This window comes from Equus przewalskii, chromosome X (assembly GCF_037783145.1).
Source record: "Equus przewalskii isolate Varuska chromosome X, EquPr2, whole genome shotgun sequence".
NCBI classification, from domain to species: domain Eukaryota; kingdom Metazoa; phylum Chordata; class Mammalia; order Perissodactyla; family Equidae; genus Equus; species Equus przewalskii.
Genome location: NC_091863.1, coordinates 88,694,906 through 88,716,468, shown reverse-complemented (window position 1 = coordinate 88,716,468; position 21,563 = coordinate 88,694,906). Strand labels below are relative to the sequence as shown.

Sequence of the window (21,563 nt, the reverse complement as noted above, 5' to 3'; positions counted from 1 at the left end):
TCTGCCCTCCGGGGCGGCCACCCCACGCTCGGAGCAGGGTGCTGCTGCAAGAGATGTCGCACTGGCCCCCAGAGGTGTTCACTTTCTCTTTGCGATAACTTCGAGGAGTTGTGACCCTTTCCTTCTCTCCTTCGCCACCCTGAGTCCCCAGCGCCCCGGTTCTGGAGCTCCGGATTACTCAAGGTGTTGATCTCTCCTCACTTTGGTTTCCATTACCCCATGTGAAAGCCCCGCCAGTCTTCCCGCCCCACGTACCTTGCCCACGGAGAGTTACTATCCCATTGCAGGGCGAAAAATAGCAACTCTCCAACTTCTGTTCTGCTAGTGATAGAACTTAGCTCCGGAGCTTGTGAGGTTACCCATCTTTTCCTTTGGGTTTCCTTGTGTCCTGGGGAGGGAGGAGGTTTTTTTAAAAACACGTTTTTCCTTACTACCTATTTTTATCCGAACACACCCATTAAAATGTGTTTCTAGTGAAGCGCACCGCCGGCTCTCTCACATTTGAAGTGAGACCTTTTTTTTTTCATTCCACCGTCTGGGTAATAGCTCATTCAAAAGAGAGCTGTCCCCATAGAGCCACTGTCAGTTTGTACATTAAGCGTGCATTCGCTTTTGTGTCGACTTCACTTTTAAGAAATCTATGTTAGGCTTGATGATTTGAGAAGTAGTTAATCCCAACAGTAAGTGTGTAGGAATTTTTATGGTTTCCTTTGGTTTTGTACTTTTAGTTATTTTACCCTTTAAGTGTGTGGTTGAAATTGTTTAAAATAGCACCGTTACGGCTGAAAGCCAGGTTAATTCTAATCCCTGTCCATTTGGGTGTGTGGGAGATGGGGCATATGTTTTATTTTTTAATGTGTAAACTGAGTGTAAACTGACTTTTTGAGTTAAATGCTAGACAGAATGTAAAGCCCAAGGAAGGGCAGAATGACAAAGAGGGCGATTGTTTTTATTATGAGTACTTAGCGTCAACAAGGAAAATAATAGAGCAAAATTTCAGTGAAACTTACACTGAAAAGCATCAACTCTTTTTCTAGCTAAGACAAGAGCCCCTTGTCCCCATATCATAAATACCTGAATCGATGTTCTTTTTAAACTTCTTCTTTTCATTTTGTGAGATTAGGGGATTAGACTACTACTGGATAAGTATTAACACTTCTGCCTAGACTAAAAATATTAAATTAATATGTGAAGTGGAAATTGCAATAAAGTGTCGTGGAAATTGTAAATCTGCATTGTTTGTTTTCTTTGGCTTTGATGCTTTAAGTGTATTTAATTTTGTATTTTTGCCACACCTCTGTGGTCTGTGCATTTTCTTTCAGACTTGGTTCATCTTGGAGCATTGGTTCATAAGAAATGCATGAAAGAGCATCCAGACTGACGCTTGGTCAAATAAATATCTTTATAAGTTTCATAGTTTTAATTCTAGGAGCTTAAATCCTAAACCCACAACTTTACTTAGCCAGTTGGTTTTTTGTTTAAGACGTAAAATTCATTTTGAAAAGACTGCCATGTGAAAAACCTATGAAATATTTATTAGCTTGAGTCACTTATTTGTGACTTTTCTGGCTTCTCTTGGATGTCTCTGATGTATTAAAGCCAGTCTTGGGATGATACATAGGTTGGCTCTGCAAAGTCATGGGACTGCAAAAATTCACTCCTGTTTAGTTACGTGAGTTTGGCAAAGGCTGTTTTACTCTTCACACTCCATTGCTCCAAAGCATATGAGAACACACTTTCAGGAGGTGCTATTTTCACACATTTTAAAGTGAGTTTGGGCTAACTGAATGACTATAACAAGAATTTTAAAAGGAAAGTGAGCTTGACCAGTTCATACAAAAAATGCTTTTGAAAATGTCATTTAACGGTGGCTACTTTACACACATATTTAGGTATTATTTCTCTCCTGATACCCCATCCACTAGATTTTTTTTCAGTGGAACTAAACGGATAAAATAAGACACACTTTTGACCACTGTGGGTATGTTGAAACGGTGTAAATATTACTATTATCATTTAGCAGGCCTTGAATGTGTTATGTATTCTACAAAACAACTAATTTAGAAGAGACGCTGAACATGACCAGGGGGAGAATGAAAGTTCAGTTAAGTGGAAAGAGGACAGCATCTTATTTTCATTTATCTTAAAGTCATTTTTGAGATGTACTGTGGAAAATTCAGGAAATTTTCTTAAAAGCAGTGTTTGATTATGGGAGTGAAATAACTATGATCATTCGACAGTGCCTTAGTACCCACCACACGTTTTCTTTCTGACTTACATATTTAATAGCATTGTGTAGTTATTAGTGTGGCTTTGTGCTGGGGGCCATAAGACATAAATAGACATAGTGCTTTTCCCCCCTCAGAGTTATTAGTATGGTGTCGTGAGCAGTGGTGTTTCAGGTCCTGTCTCTGTCCACCAGAAGATGTGCTTTTGACAGTTTCAGATTCTCATGTGCACACTCTCTTCATCCCTTCGCAGGCCATTTCTGTCAAAATGTCTGTAACTGGTGAAACCTGCCTTTTATAGGTTTAGAAGTTCTAGCTTCATCAGTTACCCTTGCGTTCTGAAAGGTGATTAGAAATTTCCGGTGATCTGTGTGTTTCAGGTTTTGGGGGGAGGGGTCAGCATAAGAACAGGCTGGATGAATACAAATTCTTCCCTGTTGCTATTTGTTGGAGGACGGACCTGACCACGGAGAGGTAGCAGGAGCAAGAGCTTGGGAGGACAGTGGAAACTTGTTTAATGGAAGGCAGGTAACATTTGTGTTAAAAGTTAGGAATGCATTACTAAATCCTTGGTCTTGGTTGTAAAGGCACATTTGCCCACAGAAAAAAGATTCAAGACATGATAAAAACATGACTTTAGGTGCATTTTACTATTCAAAGTCAGAGCTCTTGGATTTGTAGGTGGGAACCAGGATAGGCATGTTATAGGAAACCATTTGCTACTATAAAAGGATCCATTGCGCCAGGTGTTGAGCCAGTTCGACTCCAAAGCAGTCGTTCTCCACCTTGGCTGCACATTCGAATCACTGGGGAATTATGAAAAATGGATGCCTGGGTCCCAACCCCAGAGATTCTGATTTAATTGGTCTTGGATGGGGCCTGGGCATCAGGATTATTAAAAGCTCCCCAGGTGATTTTAATGTGCAGCTGAGGCAGAGAACCACTGGTTATATTCAACGAGGCCTTTCTCCTGAGATTTGGGTTAATTTCGTCTGGGGTGGTGCCTAGGAACCTGAATTTTATGAGCAACTTGGGTAATTTTGGTAAACAACTGATTTGGGAAACACTCACAGTGTGGTCTGCGGAAGACATCACCTGGGAACTTTTTCAAAACATCGGCTCTCAGGCCCCACCTCAGACCTGCTGAGTTAGAATCTGCATTTTAACAAGCTCCCCAGGTAATTCTTCCATACATTAAAGTTTGAGGAGGAGTGGTTCTCAAACTTTAGAGTACATCATAATCTCCTGTAGTGCTTGTTAAAACACAAATTGCTGGGCCCCATTCCCAGAGTTTCTGATTCAGTCAGTCTGGGGTGGGGCCTTGAATTTGCATTTCTAACAAGTTCCCTGGTGATGCTAATACTGCTACAGTTCCCAGGACCACACGTTGAGACCCACTGAGTTAGAGTAGTGAGGTCCTGAATAAAGTACTTGAGCGACTGGAAGGGAATGGCAGTTTTCACTGCCAGGTTCCAGTGTAAAACTTCCTGCTTCCATGTCACTATCCTTTATCACATTCTTTCTAACTTAGCACCAGGGAGATTGAATGCTGCCAAGATCATAAGAAGAGTCCGAGGTTCTTGGGATGGTTTCAGTCCGAGGTGGGGCGAGAGGAGATGACTCTTGGAAACCTGTGGTATGATTTGAGGTCTTTTTTCATAAATTGTTAAATGTGGGGGGCACATTTTAGGAGTTGAAAACAGCACAAATAAGATATCTTAAAGTGAGTTGTATTGATTTTAATAAGTAAAGCCCCTTCTGTTCTCACAAAAAAGCTTTGATGATTAGTTCAATAAATAACATGTTGTGATAAGATTTTAAAAGCTTTTACTTACCCTTACGCTAGCTGGATTGCATTTTAAGAATTTCCCTCATTAACTAAGAAATATAAAAGGATCCTGCTAAGGCACTGGGATTGTTCACTCTTATATCTTTAATGCTGTGTTGCATGTCACGTCCCGTGAACTTTTTATTTTAACCTTCTTACCACCTTTGAAGTTAATGTAGTACTACATTTTGTATAGACCACAGCACATAAGAGATCGTTTACTATTAAACATCAATACGTGTGGTTTTCCATTGCAGTGAATAAAATGTATTTTTAAAAAATCCACTCCTGGACGTGCAGACTTTGAGGGACTCCATCAGGTGTTTTAGCAGTTAACTCTTTCTTGCCACAGTAGTCAAATTACTGTTTTTCAGCTTGCTTGAAGGGATTGGGTTGTTTTCAGGAGGTGAGGTAGGCACTTTGTTTCAGCAGAACAGTAACAACGCTATCATACATTAGTAGAAAAGCTGATTTGATAATGCAGTTGAGGTCAAAGGGATATTAAATCAGCATTTTAAACGCAAGCTGTTATATCTCTATTATGTCTTTTTTGATGAACACTGACCTGAATAGCCGGAAGGTGTATCTGTCTATTGCAGATGATGCTACTAGGCCTTTACAGATTTCCTTATCCATGCTAGCATAACGGTCATGATGTATAGCTTTTCTTAAAAAAATTGTCCGAAAAATTGTTGGGTTGTTTATGGGTTGTTTTTCAACAATGTTGCTTTCCATTGGAAGGCAATCTGGTGTCTTATCTTACCGATAGAAAAGAAAGCAGGCACGCCCCCAGTTGTCATTTATGCTGTAAAAACTGTCAGTAACTGAAATGGAAGGATGTAGAAATACAAATTACAAAATTATTTTTATATCCATGCATAAAGGTGTATGTAGGGCAAGGTATATTTAGTTAAAAAGAAAAACTCGATGCTTATTTTATCCTCTCCCCCATATGGCCAAAGAGAGTGATAATCTAGCTCATAATTTTTCTTGCTTATGAATTGTGTTTGTGCTGCGTTCAGGTCCCAGTTAGTGGGTGGCAACCAAGAATGAATCTCTGCTGGGATCTCAGTCCAGTGGGAAGAAAGACCACTACTGAGAAAGTGAAAAATGCTCTGTTAGCCCATGCACGAGTTGGTCTGTTCTAAATGTGTTTCTCAGAAACATACTAACATTCACATTATTGTCTTTAAAAAACTGTAAACTCTTTGAAATTGTATTTGTATGAAAACGCTATAACCCAGTACTGCAATGGATTATAATTTTGAAGTCACTTGTGCTTCCCACGTATAGATCATTTTACTTTTTTGAGCATCATATATGTGTGAAACACTACAACTTGTGCAATGAGATTAGTCAGAGTTCCCTATTTCAATAGGCTTTATTCTGTTCTCTCGATGTCACACATGCTTGCCTGTTTTAAAGCAGCACAATGACCAGGGCTTTTACATTTAAATTTTCTTAAATAGTCCCTTTTTTTCGAACTTGTGTAATAATGTCTCTTTTTGATACTGTTCTGAATCAATTAAGCTAAGTAAGTGAGGACCAGCAGTAAAAGCCAGGAGCTGCCAAGAATGGACCCTCAATGTGTAAGCTGTCTTTCCACAATCAGTAATTGGGCAGTTGCTCACAGGACACTGGAGACAGTGTGAGAAGCCAGTGGTTGTGTAGGTAGGAAGAGTAGATTCCCAACAGTAAACTTATTTAGAGTTGAGCTTCTGGAGTTAGTGTTACTAAGAGCAAGAACGAGCCACAAGCTTATGTAGTACAAAGAAAAGAGCACAAAGGAAGAAGTATGGTGTAATAGTATAGTTGGTTGGGTGGAGCGTATTTTACGTTTGGTCCAACTATAAGTGGCATCTTTTCTGTCAAGTGTGGGTGTATTTTATACAGCTCTTAATGTATCATACTTTCAGACTTGCTCAACTTTAAAGATGTTAGTGTTGAATAGCTGAGTGGAAATTATATGTCACTGGGGAAGAAACTTATTTTTTTTTTAGCTTATACATTATGCTGAGTTCTATGGTTGGAAACCAGAGAAAGAGAAGAAATAGTTCTATCCTCACAGAGCTTACAGTCTTGTTAAAGATGTGATGCAAATAACAAAGTTGCTTAAAATGCTTACAAAGCAATCTATACATGATTGTAGATGAATTAGATACATGAAAAATATTGTACATAAGCATGGTAATCACATGGAATAAAGGATTGGTCAGGAAGAGGGCTTTTGGGAGAGGATAACTTTTGAGGCAAGTTTTTAAATGGCAAAGGTACAGTGGTTATTGGTGAAGAGTGTGTATGACCAGTAGATCTTGAAGTCTTACTTGGTTGTTCTCCAACCGGTTGCTGCCACCACCACACCCCTTGCCACAGTACTTGGGGATTCCCGGCAGCTGTCTTTAGTCAGCAACTTGCACTCTCAGCATTCTCCATACCACTCCTCTTGCTCTGGTCTCTAAGATCATAATGCTTCAAGGAAATTAAAAGTAGACTTTGGTCTTGGGAACCCTCTGGGAAGGCTGGATAAGAGATATTGTATCTGAGTATAGTTTCTTGTATTAAGAAGACAACAGTACTTGCAGGAGAGTCCTCTGGAATGTAAGATGAATTGGAAGGAGAAGCATCAAGCATCTCAAGGTAGAGGAGACCAGCGAGGCTTTAAGGTTATGAGGGCAGTAGAAAAACTGGCATTGGAAAAGTTGGAAAGCTGCCCCAGGGGCAGAGTTTGTGAACATAGGAACACTGCAAAATCAAGAAGTGGAAGAAGTTAGCATATGCAGGGACTCATACTCTGGGGCCAGGCTTTGTGTAGGAGTAGAAAGATTGCAGCTCACCTGCTTTTTGGCTTTCATCATTGTCTCTTCTTTTCTTGGCTCTGTGCCTAGCTATTCTTGTGCTCAGGAAAAGTTTGTTCAACAGCTCTGTTGGAATAGCTATGAAATTTGATCGCAAATGTAAGAACCTCCCCCTTCCCCTCTTCACCTATTCCCAAATCTGTCTAATATGAGAAAAAGGGGAAGACATTGGTTTATAGAATTTGGATCAAGTATAAAGATAGCTGAGATAGCTTTTGGATGAGGACCTGAAATTAGGTGATTATATGGGGTAAAGAGGCATTGGTGAAAAAAAATCTTCCAAATTCCCATTGCTGTGGGAAGTGAAAGGGAAAGAGGCTTTGAACATAATTCAGAGTTTATAAGCCTGAAGAACCAAGAGGATGGTGGTGCCACTAAAAAGCATGGGCGATGGGAAGAAACAAAGGCAGTCGTGGGCTGCATAACAACGTTTCCGTCAATGAGGGACCACGTATATGACAGTGGTCTCATAAGATTAGTACCATATAGCCTAGGTGTGTAGTAGGCTATACCGTCTAGGTTTGTGTAATTACACTCGATGATGTTCACACAATGACTAAATCACCTAATGACACATTTTTCAGAACATATCCCTATCATTAAGCAACGCATGGCTGTAGTTGGTCAGGTGAAATCAGATTTCTTAATATGTGTATTTCAAGTACTGACAGTTAGCAAATGTCATTTCTTTTTTAATTAGCAGAACCACAAAGCAGCAACAGAGCTATTGTGACGATTTGGTTGGTCTCGTGCGATCTCTCCAGCCTCCCCCAAGCCCCAATTGTGACTTTGAACTGCTCAGATGGGTAGAGATCAGTGAGAATTTTCAGCTCTGTGTTGCTAGTAAAAATACCTGACAGAATGTTGGGTTTCCCTAATGTAGGTTTATATGTTTTCTCAGTCTTTGGGCTTATCAATTTGTAGAGCAGTCAGCAATTCTTATATTTCCTTATGTGTAATTCAGAGCAGAGCATTCAGCAAAATAGGGCCTCATGGAGTACCATCTCAGGAACTTGTAGTTTCAGACCTTGGATTAAAGGAAATTTCTGAAGAACTGGAAGTACTGTCTGGTACTAGATTCTAGGTCCAGTGTCTTTAAGCTTAGAAAGTAAAGAATCAAGCTGAAGCTGTTTTTTCAGCTTTGCTCAACAGTGAGGGATGGATGTTATCAATGGCCAAGATCAGTTATATTGCTTTATGATCTTTGTGTTCTTCAGTGGATGGGCAAATGTGAAAAGTTCTGCTTGAGTCCAGGCCTACTAATACTAGTTTTTAAAATAAGGTCTGTGATAGTCTTGATGATTCTTGCCTTTTCCCTATCTGTTTCATTTTACAGATAATCCACACTGTGACCCAAAGCCACATGCAATGCTGGGAGAGCACAGTTGACTGTATTATGCAATATCCTGCCAGAAGATGCTGACCAGCTCTATAGTAATGGAAAGTAGAGAGATTGACTTAACAGCCTATATAGCTCGCCTTGCCATTCCATATACTTTCTGTAAGCATATGACACACAATTCTAGTAACATATCTTATATTGAGATCTTGGATTGCTGCAAGGTGGTAATACCAGATTCTCTGCTTTGCTTCAGGCATTAGTGGATTTTTGAGTCATTCTCATAGAATGGAATATATGAAAAATCGGTTGGTACTGTCAGCCTAGAGGTCCCACAGCACTGTGTCTGCCTCAAAGAAATGCTCATGTGCTAGTCACATTAGTGTGCTTCTTCTCTGTGACATTATTATTGTTTATGTAGCCTAGCAACCAACGATTAGATATAGGTGGTTTGGGGTGCAAATAAGTTATATAGCTGGTAAAACTTGGACCTCAGGACATACCTCATTGTAGTAAGACAAAAACCTTTTGTATCCTGATTTTGAACAACGGTGAGGTAAGTGTTTAGATGATGGGTGCTTTTTATATATCCTTTTTTTATATGATAAGTGGAAGATGGCGTTGATGATTTATTCACTAAAGAAGAATTTCATGAAGTCTTCTGGCCTTTTTTCTGTGTTAGTATTGCTCTCAATACATTTCATGGAGTTCTCCATGATTGAAACAAACAAACAAAAACTCACCATACTTCTTTTGCATTACAAACAGAAAACTTGCCACTAGCTTGGCAAGGTACTTGATTTTGTGGAATAGCTGTTTGACGTTAGGAGTAGGTGCCGGGCAGTCAGTGGTTAGATTTTTTTGTTCTGTTCATGGATCCATCTATCCCACGCTCATCAGTTCAAAAAACCCTCACAAGAACAAATGGGAATGATACTGCTTCTATTTCTCTGACGCTAATGAGGTGATATGTGGATTGTGGTGTATTTTACTCCACAGGCTCCTCTAACCATTGCCGTTTGGCAAGTTGTTTTGCAGAAATCCACTCTTCCACATTGAAAGCATTGGCGCTGTGGAGAAAGAGAGTCGCACAGGGCCGGAGGCAGGAATAGAGGACACATGGGAGTCAGGGAGGGAGAAAAATGAGATTGTGCTTGAGTGAGGTGAAGCCTGAATTCAGGGCAGAAAAAGGAGATTGAGTGCTTGGTCTGGAGTAGGACTTCTCCAAGAGGCGTATTTTACATTATACAAACCTAGATGTGTCCCCTCTTTAGAACCAATGGTCATGGCACTCTTGATGAAAAAAAATATTCCTATCAGAAACAGATGTACAGCGTGAAGTTTAATAATGTAAGAGGACTTGCCTATGGGTCCCCTGAGCACTTCCAAGAGACCACGTTGAAAACCATTCATGTGGTGTCTTCAGAATGAGGCCTCTAGGTAAGTTGGGGAGCTCTGGGACAAGTAGCTTAAATATACCCCAAACAGATAAGTGTAGCCACTCTCTGGTCATTATCCTTTCTCTTTTTTCTTGACTTGTCTGTGAGTAATAGTTATAAATCCTCAGGTATTTAGATGTGTCCTTCTTTTGGGCCTGTGTATTTCGGTATTAATAGCCTCTACTTAGATGTATGAAGTTTCTTTTATAGAGCTTGCTCACAGTTATTCTCCATAACAAAGATTATGGAGCAGACAATATTAAAGGATAGACCCAGCTATAATTTCTGACCGCAGAATACAATCATAGGAGGGCATTTTGTTGAGCATACTTACCTCTTCTCTACCTTGTCTCCAGTGTCTCTGAACAGGACCTACTATGGTCAGTCTAGCTTGCAAATTATATTCTCATGGATAACTGGAGTATCAGCCACTTTCGGTTACTCGGTTTTTCTTTAATCATATAGGTGTATGGTACTTTTAGCAAATTAATTAATTAATTTTTGTTGTGGTAAAAAACACCTGAGATCTAGCCTCTTAACAAATTTTTTTAAGTGTACAGTGCTGTTAATTATAAGCACTGTGTTTAGATTATTTTTGTAAAGGTACATGGTGGTGGTTCTACCTAAAGCAACCAATTTTTCCTGGGAATTTGGGGAATATTTTAAAAATTAATCTTATGAATATGTAATAGAGATGCACAAAGCCTATTTACAAGAGAGCCTAATTTAGGCTTTGAGGTATTTACTTTTCTAAATTTATTGAAAATTATGAATAAAGTAGACTAAAGGCATTAGAGTCAGAAATAACCGTTTTTAAAAATTGTTTCAAACTAGTAGCATTTCAGATAGTATTTGACCTGGAATTTATCATTGCTTTATTAGTATACTTAATACCAACTACCTGTATTTGAAAAGAACTTCATTTTCTAGCATTTCTTTTAGGTGGTTGTTCTCTGTTCTTTAGGGCTTTCTAATGAATTTGCAAATAATAATATAAGGAAACGTCTTTGACAGGTAGGAACTTTGTCCCATTCACCTACTTTTAAAGGTTGAAGAACCAAGGCATTCAAAGAAAACATTAGTATTGACAGTTGAACCTGATGTTTCTGAGGAAATGTGTTTTCTTGAGAGATGGAAAACTGGAAGACACCTGGCCTAATGGGATATGATTATAAGTAAGACCTTTAAGTTCACACATGTATATATAAACCACTTTAGTTAAGCACTTCTTGGAATTGTGTCCTATAGTGTACACACTTGTTTTGAATGAAAAACTCACAGCTAAATGTGGTAATTTCATCTGTAAAATAATAGACATGGTCAAGTCATGGGTGTTGAAAGTTGTTTATTTGTCCTCTTGTGTACACAACTAGTATGAGGTTCTTTATGATTAGCAGAGGTGCTGGCCTTTTTTATGTATTATCACGAAATTGTAATGCATTAATTTGGATTTTGGAGCAGGTTCCAACTTCTTCCATTTAGAGATGGCTTTGCAATTCTAAAGAAGAAAGTAGAATTTCCACTATGATTATCCCTTTGCTTATAGACATTTTAAAATGAGTATTTGTTCAAGCTTCAAGATTCATTTTCCAGCATTATCTTAAGACAATGTGTTTTACATCAGAAACGTATCTCTTGTTCTAAGCTGCTACTGCTCTTCATATTATGTTTAGTATATTTCAGTTCAATAAGTGATATAGTAGCTGTTGTGGGTAGAACACTTTACTGGGCTCCTTTTTGGATGTGGGTGAGAGGTCTATAAAATAGGCATAAGACACGTTTCCTGCCCTTAAAAAGCTTGCAGTCATATTGAGGAGACAAGATTCATGAAACAAATAATGAAGCTGTGTATGATTTAGTGGCTGAATCAGTAATAGAGACAATGAGGTCTGTAGAAGTTTGGACAAAGACTAATGTGGGCGGGAGTTATACTGGGGGGCATCATGGACAAAGTAGGATTCAGGTTGGGTAGACCTTTCGTAGATGGATAAAGCATTCTAGACAGGAAAACAACTTAAAGACACAGAGGTCAGAATGAGCATTGTACAGTAGTCAATGGGTACCAATCAAAGGTAGATTGAAGTGGGGGAAATCCTAGCAAGAAAGGGGACCCGTCAGGAGACTTGTAATTCAGGCATTGGGAAATGAAGGTCTGCCAGTTGACAGTTTTAAACTATTAATGGCCTGTGAATTGCCTCTTTCTTGGTAAAGTTTCTCTTTTGTCCAGTTAATTATGCCTCAGCAGCTCCTTTAGTGTCATGAATGTCATGAAGCCTGGACAAGAGACTGGGAAATAACACAAGTGGGAGTCTGCTGTGTAGACAAAGTGCTTTCATTCATCAATAGACGTTCAGCATAAGTCAGTTAGATTAACACTGGTTACATCACCCTTTGCCTGAGTGCCTTCTATGTTCGGTGTTTTTCTTTTCCTTCTGAACTTCGATGCTCAAACATGAAGTGGGTAAAATTGAGTAGCTGCAAAGATTATGTAATTAAAAAAATAAAGTACCCTAATTATTATAGATAAAATTAAATGGCTTTAAGCCACTTTTTTCTCCCTAAGTTAATGAAGACATTTTACTTGAATGTTGCAAATGTAACACACATAAGGTAGGTACTAGGAATTACAATAATTATAGGAGGATTGTGTATTAATTATTGAATGATGTCACTTATTAAATTAGCTTAAACATAGATTAGTCTAATGAGTGTGTTCCTTAGGGTTCTTAACATGCCCTATTCAAGAATGCTACAACTTTATAACCAAACTCTTTAAAGGTTTTATCGTATCATTTAGAAACAAAATTCTAAAAAGTTTCCTAAATTACAACAGAACAAAGTATTTTTATTTTATGTTGAACAATAATTACCTTTTGAAGAAAAAAACAGCAAAGTTCTGTCTTTTGTTGATGATTTGTCTTTAATTATATTAAGACATAAGTTTAGAACCCCAAATTTCTTTTTCAGTGATCGCCGTAAAATTTTCTTTTATTTTAGAAACTCTCTTCTTTTACTCTCCAGAATATGTTTAAGAATATAAAGCAATTATTTCCTAACTATGAGAGTGATCTCTGACAGGTTCTAGTCACATAAGCATGAACGTTGTGCTGGCATACTCAGGAAGTAAAAAACAACACTAGCACAATGTGCATGAACAGTGTTCTCCGTGTAGTTGCAGTCAGTTTGTAAGTAAATGAGCTCTCCCTCATGTCATAGCCTTTAATTATGAATAATCCGTATTTTGAATTATATGTTATTACATTGAGGTGAAGAAATACGAGATGTTAAAAGAAAATAGTGATGGAGAAATATTTTTGAATCAAAGTTTTTGAAGCAGAGATGGATTTTGACTTTTGTAGGTGATCATAACCCCTGCCACATAATAGAGTCGAAGGCCACATAATCCACCACTTTTTAGACAGACCACACATTGGTCCCTGGTCACTCTCAATATGCTTAAAATCTTTATTAACAAAGGTGAATACCCTCATCAGGGGGAGGAGAGGTAATTTTGTTTACACAAGGTTGAACCGTTTAGATGCCAATTTCATTTTTCACAAGCTTCGAACAATAGGCATGGTAAATAGGCAGTGCCCTCCATAGTGCAGAGCACGATCGAGGAAAAGAAGTCAGTGATTTTCCGTTTTGGCTGTGGCAAGAGGACAAGCAAAGGCCATTTTCAAGTGAAAAAATGAGTATGGGTCCAAAGGGTCCTGGTTCCTGTCTCCACTGGGCTGCTCTTAAAACCTTTGCTGTTTATTTCAGTTCAGTCTAGAGAAATTCAGGTCAGTTTTTACAGAAAAGGAGCGTTTTAGTCTTGAAGCTTTCTTTCACTTTCATGAAAAGTTACAATTATTCACCGTCCCATAATAACCATTCATTAACCCTTTACTAACTTAAATAATTTGCACCAGCTCATCAGGGCCACTGGTGCTTTCCTGTTCCCAGAATTGTTATATTTCTTTGAACATTTTTGACTTCCAATCTCTCCCACCCCAAAATTGAAGTAAAAATCTAGGAAGATCCTTCTCTCCCCCTTCCTCAGTAATTTCTCTCTGGAGCTTTGCCGTTTTTGAGATCATCAGTCTTGAATAGCTGAAGTTTTGGTAGCAACTGCATTATAGAATTTTTTCCGCTTAAATTCTAGCTATTTTTACCACTTTACATTATCTAGAAAGTTATTTACTGGCCCTGTTAGTTTTCCAATTTGGGGAGGTGGCAGGGTGTTGAGGCAGAGAGGCTGTAAATTTTTGACTTCCATCTTTTTTCAGACAATGGATTTGAATATCTAAAGGAGTGTGTAAACATGGTTTAACTGGCCTGATTTTGAATTCAGGGCAGTGCCAGATCTCAAAGATTTCTCAAAGTTTTTCTTTTTTTTTTTTAATCTTTTTTGTTTTTTTGAGGAAGTTTAGCCCTGAGCTAACTGCTGCCAATCCTCCTCTTTTTGCTGAGGAAGACTGACCCTGAGCTAACATCCATGCCCATCTTCCTCTACTTTATATGTGGGACGCCTACCACAGCATGGCATGCCAAGCGGTGCCATGTCCGCACCGGGATCCAAACCGGCAAACCCCTGGGCTGCCTAGAAGCAGAACTTGCGAACTTAACCGCTGCGCCACCGAGCCAGTTCCTCAAAGTTTTTCTAGGGAGGTTTTAAAGCAGGGAATAAGTGAGGTGTTCCATTGTGCTCCTTCCTGTGCCTTACCTGGAACTGGGTATCTTTTTCTCTGTGTGTATAACTGACACCATAAAATCTTGGTGGATTTGTTTGCTACCGTTTGTTCTTTGGGGACTGACCTGGCTATATGTAGCTGCACGCAGGAGGGTAAGAACATGTGTTTATGGTTCTCAAAGAGGTATGGCATGGGCTTTGGTCACCTGCTTATCTTTCCCTCATGATTCCACTCCTGTAGGCGATCGGAGTGTTTGGAAGGCTATTTGGTGCTATTTACTTATTCTTTTCCTGCTGTTTTGTTTCAAACTAGGTTCCCATATGTTTAGATAAATGCTTCTTTCTTTGCTAATATTTCTACAGTCAGGAGTTTTTAATCTATTGCCTAAGAATGGATTTTAGGGTGTCAGCAAACACACTGAATATCATACATTTGGTGAACAAGAGGAATACTGCTATTTGTTTTTATGGAAATTGTTGATGTGTCTGTTCTCACATTAATATAATTTAGATGAAGAAAAACAGATTTGAAGAAGCCTGACCCAAGGGATTATAAATTATCCTGAAAGCACAGATAATATTTTAGCATGTAATTTCCCTCATAAAATGTTTTATGGCAGACTTGTTTATGTCATAGATCTGAGTCAAAGCTGAATTCAACACATTAGTCTGTAACTTATCCAAAATTAATATCTTCTGGCTAAGAACCAACACTGCTTTACGACTCTTAAACCATTTCCTTATATGAAGCACCAGCAGTAGAAAGTTGCTGTATTTGGGGGGCCATTTTTTTTCAAAAAATTTTTTTTATCCCTTCTTGAGTTATTGCATAGTTTACAATGCAAAGAAAACATCACGCATAGTCAGATGAAAGGATGGACTTACTAAGTTAACAACTCATTCATACGCATTAGGCTTAAAGTACACAAGATTCAAATTTATCAAATTAATGTCTTAGCAAAATGAAAAATTATTTAATCAAAGACTTTAGTGGTTGCTCATAAATTCCTGAAATTGCAGATTTTAAGTCCATGAATTCTAAAGAGACATAGTAGTGAAAATTTACCATGTTGTAAACCCTTATTGTATGCTCATGCCAATTTTTTTTAAATACATACGGAATAGAACAGTGAACCTCTGAATGAATGATAGCATCATAAATATCACTGAGGCTACTATTGTTGATTTTTATAAGTGATTTCCTCTATATTAAGGATCTGCTCAATTTAAATTGGTTTTCTCAGAAAACATCTTAGTGACTTTGTAATCACTCTTATAGTGTTTTAAACATTAAGTCAGTGATTCCCAACATTTTTCTTCCTATAACATGACTCTCTGCCCTGCAGCGTGACCCCCAAACCGGGAGTCTCATGTACAATTCTAGATGCTACTTTAAGAGGGGCAGGGCAGTTATATGAAAAGCATTATGTGTTCTCACTGTCTCACCCCCATGCCTCCCTCCCCCACCTCTGTCTCTCTCTAACATACACACACAAAGGTATAAGCAGATTGTTTTCATATCATACCTGCAACTAAACTCATTCAGGACCTCCAAAACTCTTCAAATGAAGAACCACTTATATGTTTGACGTCTCCTAGTTTAGTATTAGGATAATGCTACAATTGTCAGATTTTTTCGTAACTTGTAATTTGGTTTGGCAATATTATAATGAATAATCAATTGTGTGATAAAATAGTAAATGTTCTATTAAAATGAGTTTTTTAAGTGATTATTTATAAAAGTCAAGACTTAGAGCTTATAACCACCATCTTCCTCATTTCATCTAAGAAATACATTGAGACCTTTTCTTGACAACTTTTCATCTGTTATGACTCTAGGCATTGAACTAGATGCTATGCCTTCAGTCCCACCGTGACTCAGATAAGTCATTGTCTCTCATATTCTTTTATTTAAAATTAAAATATGTGAATCTTTAAAAAGGAGATATATTTTTAAAATACTTAAAATGCAGCCAAGTGTTGATAACAATAAATGCTTTTTTTTTGCATCTGTTATCAAAAAACACATTTGTTTCCTTGTAGTCACCAAAGGTAAAATGGAATGTTAATCTAGGCTGATCGTATTTTCTGTCTTCTAATTTTATAGATGTTCATGAATACTTTAACCTAGTAATTTGTGTGCAGATATCACTAGGGATCCCACATATTTTGCTGGGACATTATAAGAGCTGAAGGTTACAGTCTTTTTAGAAAACACCAGTTCCAGAATAATTTTCAATCTCAAGTAAAGAGGGGATTTCTGGAATATTGGAGTGAGGACCTCAGAAAATCTACTCCTTGGTAAAAGCAACGTGAACACTGGCAAAAATTTTCAAAACCAACTTTTTCGGAGTTCTGGAAATTAACCAAAGGCTTCAAACAACCTGAGGAGCATTTATTCAATAAAAACAGCTGATTTTTGGTAAGAACAGTGAGCTTTATTGTGCTTTAACTTGCCCTAATCCTGTTTCCCCTTCCCCAGTTCCATAAGGAAACCAGCAACTTTGCAACTACAGTAGCTATGAGAACCAGGTCAAGTTCTCTAAATATCCTTATCCCCAGAGAATTGTCACTATTTGACCTGGCTGGCAGCTCCCTGGAAAGGCCCTGTTCACAAAGCTTGTCTTTATTTGACCTGACTCATCCTAGCTCAATGGAAAAGTTTTATCCTTAGGGCATTTGCTGAAAACAATCAGGGGCAATTATTGAACATTGCATCTGCCTGAGGTAGTGATACCAGGAAGGGCAAATAAGAGGCTGGCCAAAAATCTTAAAAGGAGGATCTGGGGTTGAGATGGGGGGCTTTAAAAAGCTCTAAGCTATTCCTGGGTGTCTCTAGAAGGCCATACATATGTGCAGGGCTGTGTACATGCCCAGAAAAGACCTGAGGAGGTCCTATTTGCTCACCTCTAGCTGACCTTGAGAACTTGCAGAAACAGGAAATGAAGGCTAAGGCAGAGTTTTAAACTGCTCTAGCATTGAAAGCATGCCTCAGTACACATACAGGGTCCCTTGGCAAAGGGTAAAACATCCATTGGTTCAAGACATTTTGGAAAATCTCTGTCCAATCATTAGCTGACTCCTAAGCTAACTGAGCAGAGTCTTCAAGAGGCCATACACAACAGGGAATACAGACTTTACAGAATTAGTCTAGGAAAGTCACTAAACAAACAAAATACAACAAAACTTGGGGAGGGATCTGACTTCCAAACTTGCTACCTTATATCTAAAATGTCCAGTTTTCAACAAAAAATTAAAATGTAAGCAAAGAAGTAGGACAGTATGGCACATATAGAGGGAAATAAACACTCAATAGAAACTGTCCCTGAGGAAGCCCAGATGTTGACAAAGACAAAACTTTAAATGAACTATTATATTCAAAGGAAATCATGTATAAAGAATTAAAGGAAAATATGTGAATGTCTCACCAAATAAAGAATATCAGTAAAGAGATAGAAATTATTTTAAAAATAACTAAATGGAAAATCTGGAGTTGAAAATTTAAGTAACGGAAATGAAAAATTTACTAAAGTAGTTCATCAGCAGATACGAGCTGGCAGAATTGAGTCAGCAAACTTGAAGATAGATTAATTGAGAGTATACTATCTTAGGAACAAAAAGAAAACAGGAATGAAGAAAAATGAGCAGAGCTTTAGAGACCTGTGGGACACCATCAAGTGTACAAACATGCATGTAATAGGAATCCCAGAAGGAGAAGAGGGGGATCAGAAATAATATTTGAAGGGCTAATTGCTGAAAACTTCCCAAATTTGATGAAAATATTAATCTGCAACATTCAAGAAGCTCTCCACCGTCCAAGAAGCTCAGTGAACTCAAAGTAGGAAAAACTCAGAAGGATCCAAACCTAGATACATGATAGTCTTTTTTTGTTGAAAGACTTTTGTTAAAAGACAAATTTTTGGAAGACAAATACTAAGAGAATTTTGAAAGCAGCAAGAGAGAAGGGACTTATCATAGACAAGAGAATCCTCAGTAAGATTAACAGCTGATTTCTTATAAGAAACCATGGAGGCCAGAAGGGCAGTAGGATGAAATATTCAAAGTGCTGAAAGAAATGGATTGTCAGCCAAGAATCTTATATCTAGCAAAACTATCCTTCATGAATGAAGGAGAAATTAGGACACTCCCAGATGAACAAAAACTGAGAGAATGTGTTGCTACAAATCTGCTCTACAAGAAACAGTAAAGGAAATCATTCAGGCTGAAATGAAAGGACACTAAATAGTAACTTGAATGTACATGAGGAAATAAAGAGCACTGGTAAAGGTAACTGTGTAGGTAAATATAAAAGACAATGTAAAGGTATCTTTATAACTCTTTTCTTATCCTATCTGATTTAAAAGACAGCAGCATAAAGCAATAATTATAAAGCTATTGATGGGCTTATCACATATAAAGAAGTAATTAGAATGACAATAGGTTAAAGGAGGAGGGGTGGGAACAGAACTATAGTGGAATAGAGATTTTGTGTACCATTGACATTGGTTGGTATTAATCTGAAAGATTCTTTTAAGGTAAGATGTTAATCATAATTCCCGGGGCAGCCATTAAGAAAATGACTCAAACTAGAGTAAAGAATTGGTAGTTAGCATTAGAAATCTCAGTGCTTTGGCATGCAGGTTAGATTCTGGAAATGAGATTATAGATTATTTTCAAAGTTAAGTTTTATTTGAAAGTTCCTTTCATATGCTGTAAACAGGTACAAGTATATTGCCTACGTAGAATATTTTGGGCTCTTTCTAGATAAACTTTAATAAAATACTAAAAAAATACCCTTCATAATCACCAATTCTCAGAACATTCTCATGAATTAAGAATTTGTTCTTCTTCTGGTTTTTAAGATGAGAAGACTATACCAAAGAGAATTTAAGCCTTGCCAGTTTCTTCTTTGTATGATTTCTAACATTGTGAGAGCAGGAATACTCAAGCATTGGTTTTATAATGTATCCCTCCTCTCTCCTAAAAGTGCTTAATGGCATATATTTACTTTGATGTTAAAATTAATATGTTTAAGAATTTTATGACACCTCTCAAGGAACTGAAGACAGTTAAAAATATCTCTCTGAGCTTGCTTGCTTCTCTTCAAGGACTAATTGCAAGAGACTTTCAGTCTGATGTGCAGTATCTGTCACAAAATGTGTCTATCTATTGTCCAGAAAGTTGTTTTTAGCTCAGGTAGAGTTTCTTACAAGACAGCAGAAATTTTTTTTCTGAAATAAGTGACATATCAGTAAAAAAATGTTGAATCACTTTTATGGAAATTTATGAATTTTAGAAGTGAGTTATCTGTCAGTGCGCAGATTAAATTAATCCTTGAAAAAGTTAATTCAAATAAATATTTCTTAAGAGTTTGTGCTCAAGGCACTGGGAGATTCAGAGAGAGAGAGAAGATGTGGTTCCTGCCCCTATCAAGGCTTACTTTTAAGGACAAGTGTGAAAGGTTGTAATATGATGAAAAAAGATTGCCTTTTATATTAATGCTTACTTTACAAATAATAGAGAATTTTAGTAGAGTTGTAGTATAAACTAACCTTTTGGAATTTCCATAACCTAACTCACCTAATGAAGTGCAGAATAGACTAACAAAGTTCTAGATAATAAATTCCATTATAACTTATAATATTGGTGAATTGTTCCTGTGGGGAGAAAATCAGCTCTAATTTTGACTTGCTTTCAGTTTTGTTTATTTGAGGAAGAAGTCATGTGGCAGACAAAATGATTAAAAGCTCTGAACAGTTTTGAATGGATCTTGAACCGGCTGCAAGTATAGCACGAAACAAGAACTGCACTGCTTCTGGGGGGCTGGCTGTCAGGATCAGGGATGTCCAGCAGACAAAGCAGGATTCCTTGTAAGTAGGAAGCTATTGAACTGGTGCTCTCAGAAGGGACTGCCATCTTCTTCTCTCTCCCCCTAGGGATCTTTGTCTCCTTATTTAGCATTTGTTTACCAAGTTTAAAGAGAGAGTAGCTTAGCAATTTTGTAGTAATGTTTCAGCTTAGAAGCAAGCGGTATAAGGTTGGGGAGGGGAGAAAGGATGCAGTTCTGTATATAGATAAAGAAGGTGCTGGTTTCAACCTGCTTAAAGTCGAGCAACATCCTCAAGGGATAAGGCTTGTTAGTTATGATAGTATAATTCCTTTCTGTAATATACTTGTTAAAGTCTTTTGTTTGCCCTCACAACAAACCCACTGTACTATTTTAAGCAAATTAGTTCAGTTATAAGTTAAATTCTATTTTTAAAGTTAATTTTTAAATTATGAAATGTTAATTAAATGAACTCTCCTCAAAGACGATTGACCTAGATATTAGTTACTGTGGGAATAATGAGATAGATAAGGCTTTCCTGCCCTTAAGAAGTCTATACTCTAGTAAGAGAGCTAAGTTATGCACTGAGATAACTGTAATACAAATAAGTAGGTGCCTTATAGAGGGACAAATAAAACCTATACAAGTTAGGGAATGATGAACACAGGCGGCAGATTTTACTTAAGATGACTGAAGAGTCATCTGGTTCACAGACATACAGATATTAAAATAAGGAAATTTATAAATCACCCATATTCCCACAAAAAATCTTGCCTTCACTAGAATAAGCCTGCATCTTCTTGAGCATTGATGTCTATGGATAGACAGTTGTTGACCTGGTTGTGACTTATACTAATAAGAAGTTAGTTTTTTAAACATCATTCCAGGGACAGAATCAACGGTGAAGAATCCTTCTAGGTCTGGGGTTTTAAGAATAGGTCAAAAGGATGGGTCAGGATAAGAGGTCAGATTAATTCAAGAAAATCAGTATCCCTAAATATGCCAGACAGCTAAGGTACAGCTAATGCTGTGATCTCTTGACCTTGAGTAACTAGCTCACAGTCTAGCAGGAGAACCAAGAATGCTGAACCAGTGGAAGAACCTATCTCTAAGTCCCACCCCATAATCCCTGGGTCTTCTAAACTGGGTGAAGGGGAATACACCAGATGGAAGGGATACTTTAAAACCTTCTGGCAGGAACACTGTGCTCCTGGAATGAATTTTTTTTGAAGAGGTAGTACGTGCACATGGTATGAAATTCCAACATCACAAGAGGACAAGGGGATGTAGATTTCCCTCCCACCCCGGTCTCCCAGCCACCCAGTTCCCCTCTCCAGAGGCTACCACTAATTTCTTCTGTATTTTACAGAGG

The 21,563-nt window shown here is 37.9% G+C and overlaps 1 protein-coding gene across 1 annotated transcript in view; it reads left to right on the top strand.

The window, feature by feature from the left end:
* Positions 1–21,563, top strand: part of AMMECR1 (AMMECR nuclear protein 1) — a 107,520-nt gene that overhangs the window by 734 nt on the left and 85,223 nt on the right. The gene's annotated exons all lie outside the window — the stretch shown is intronic.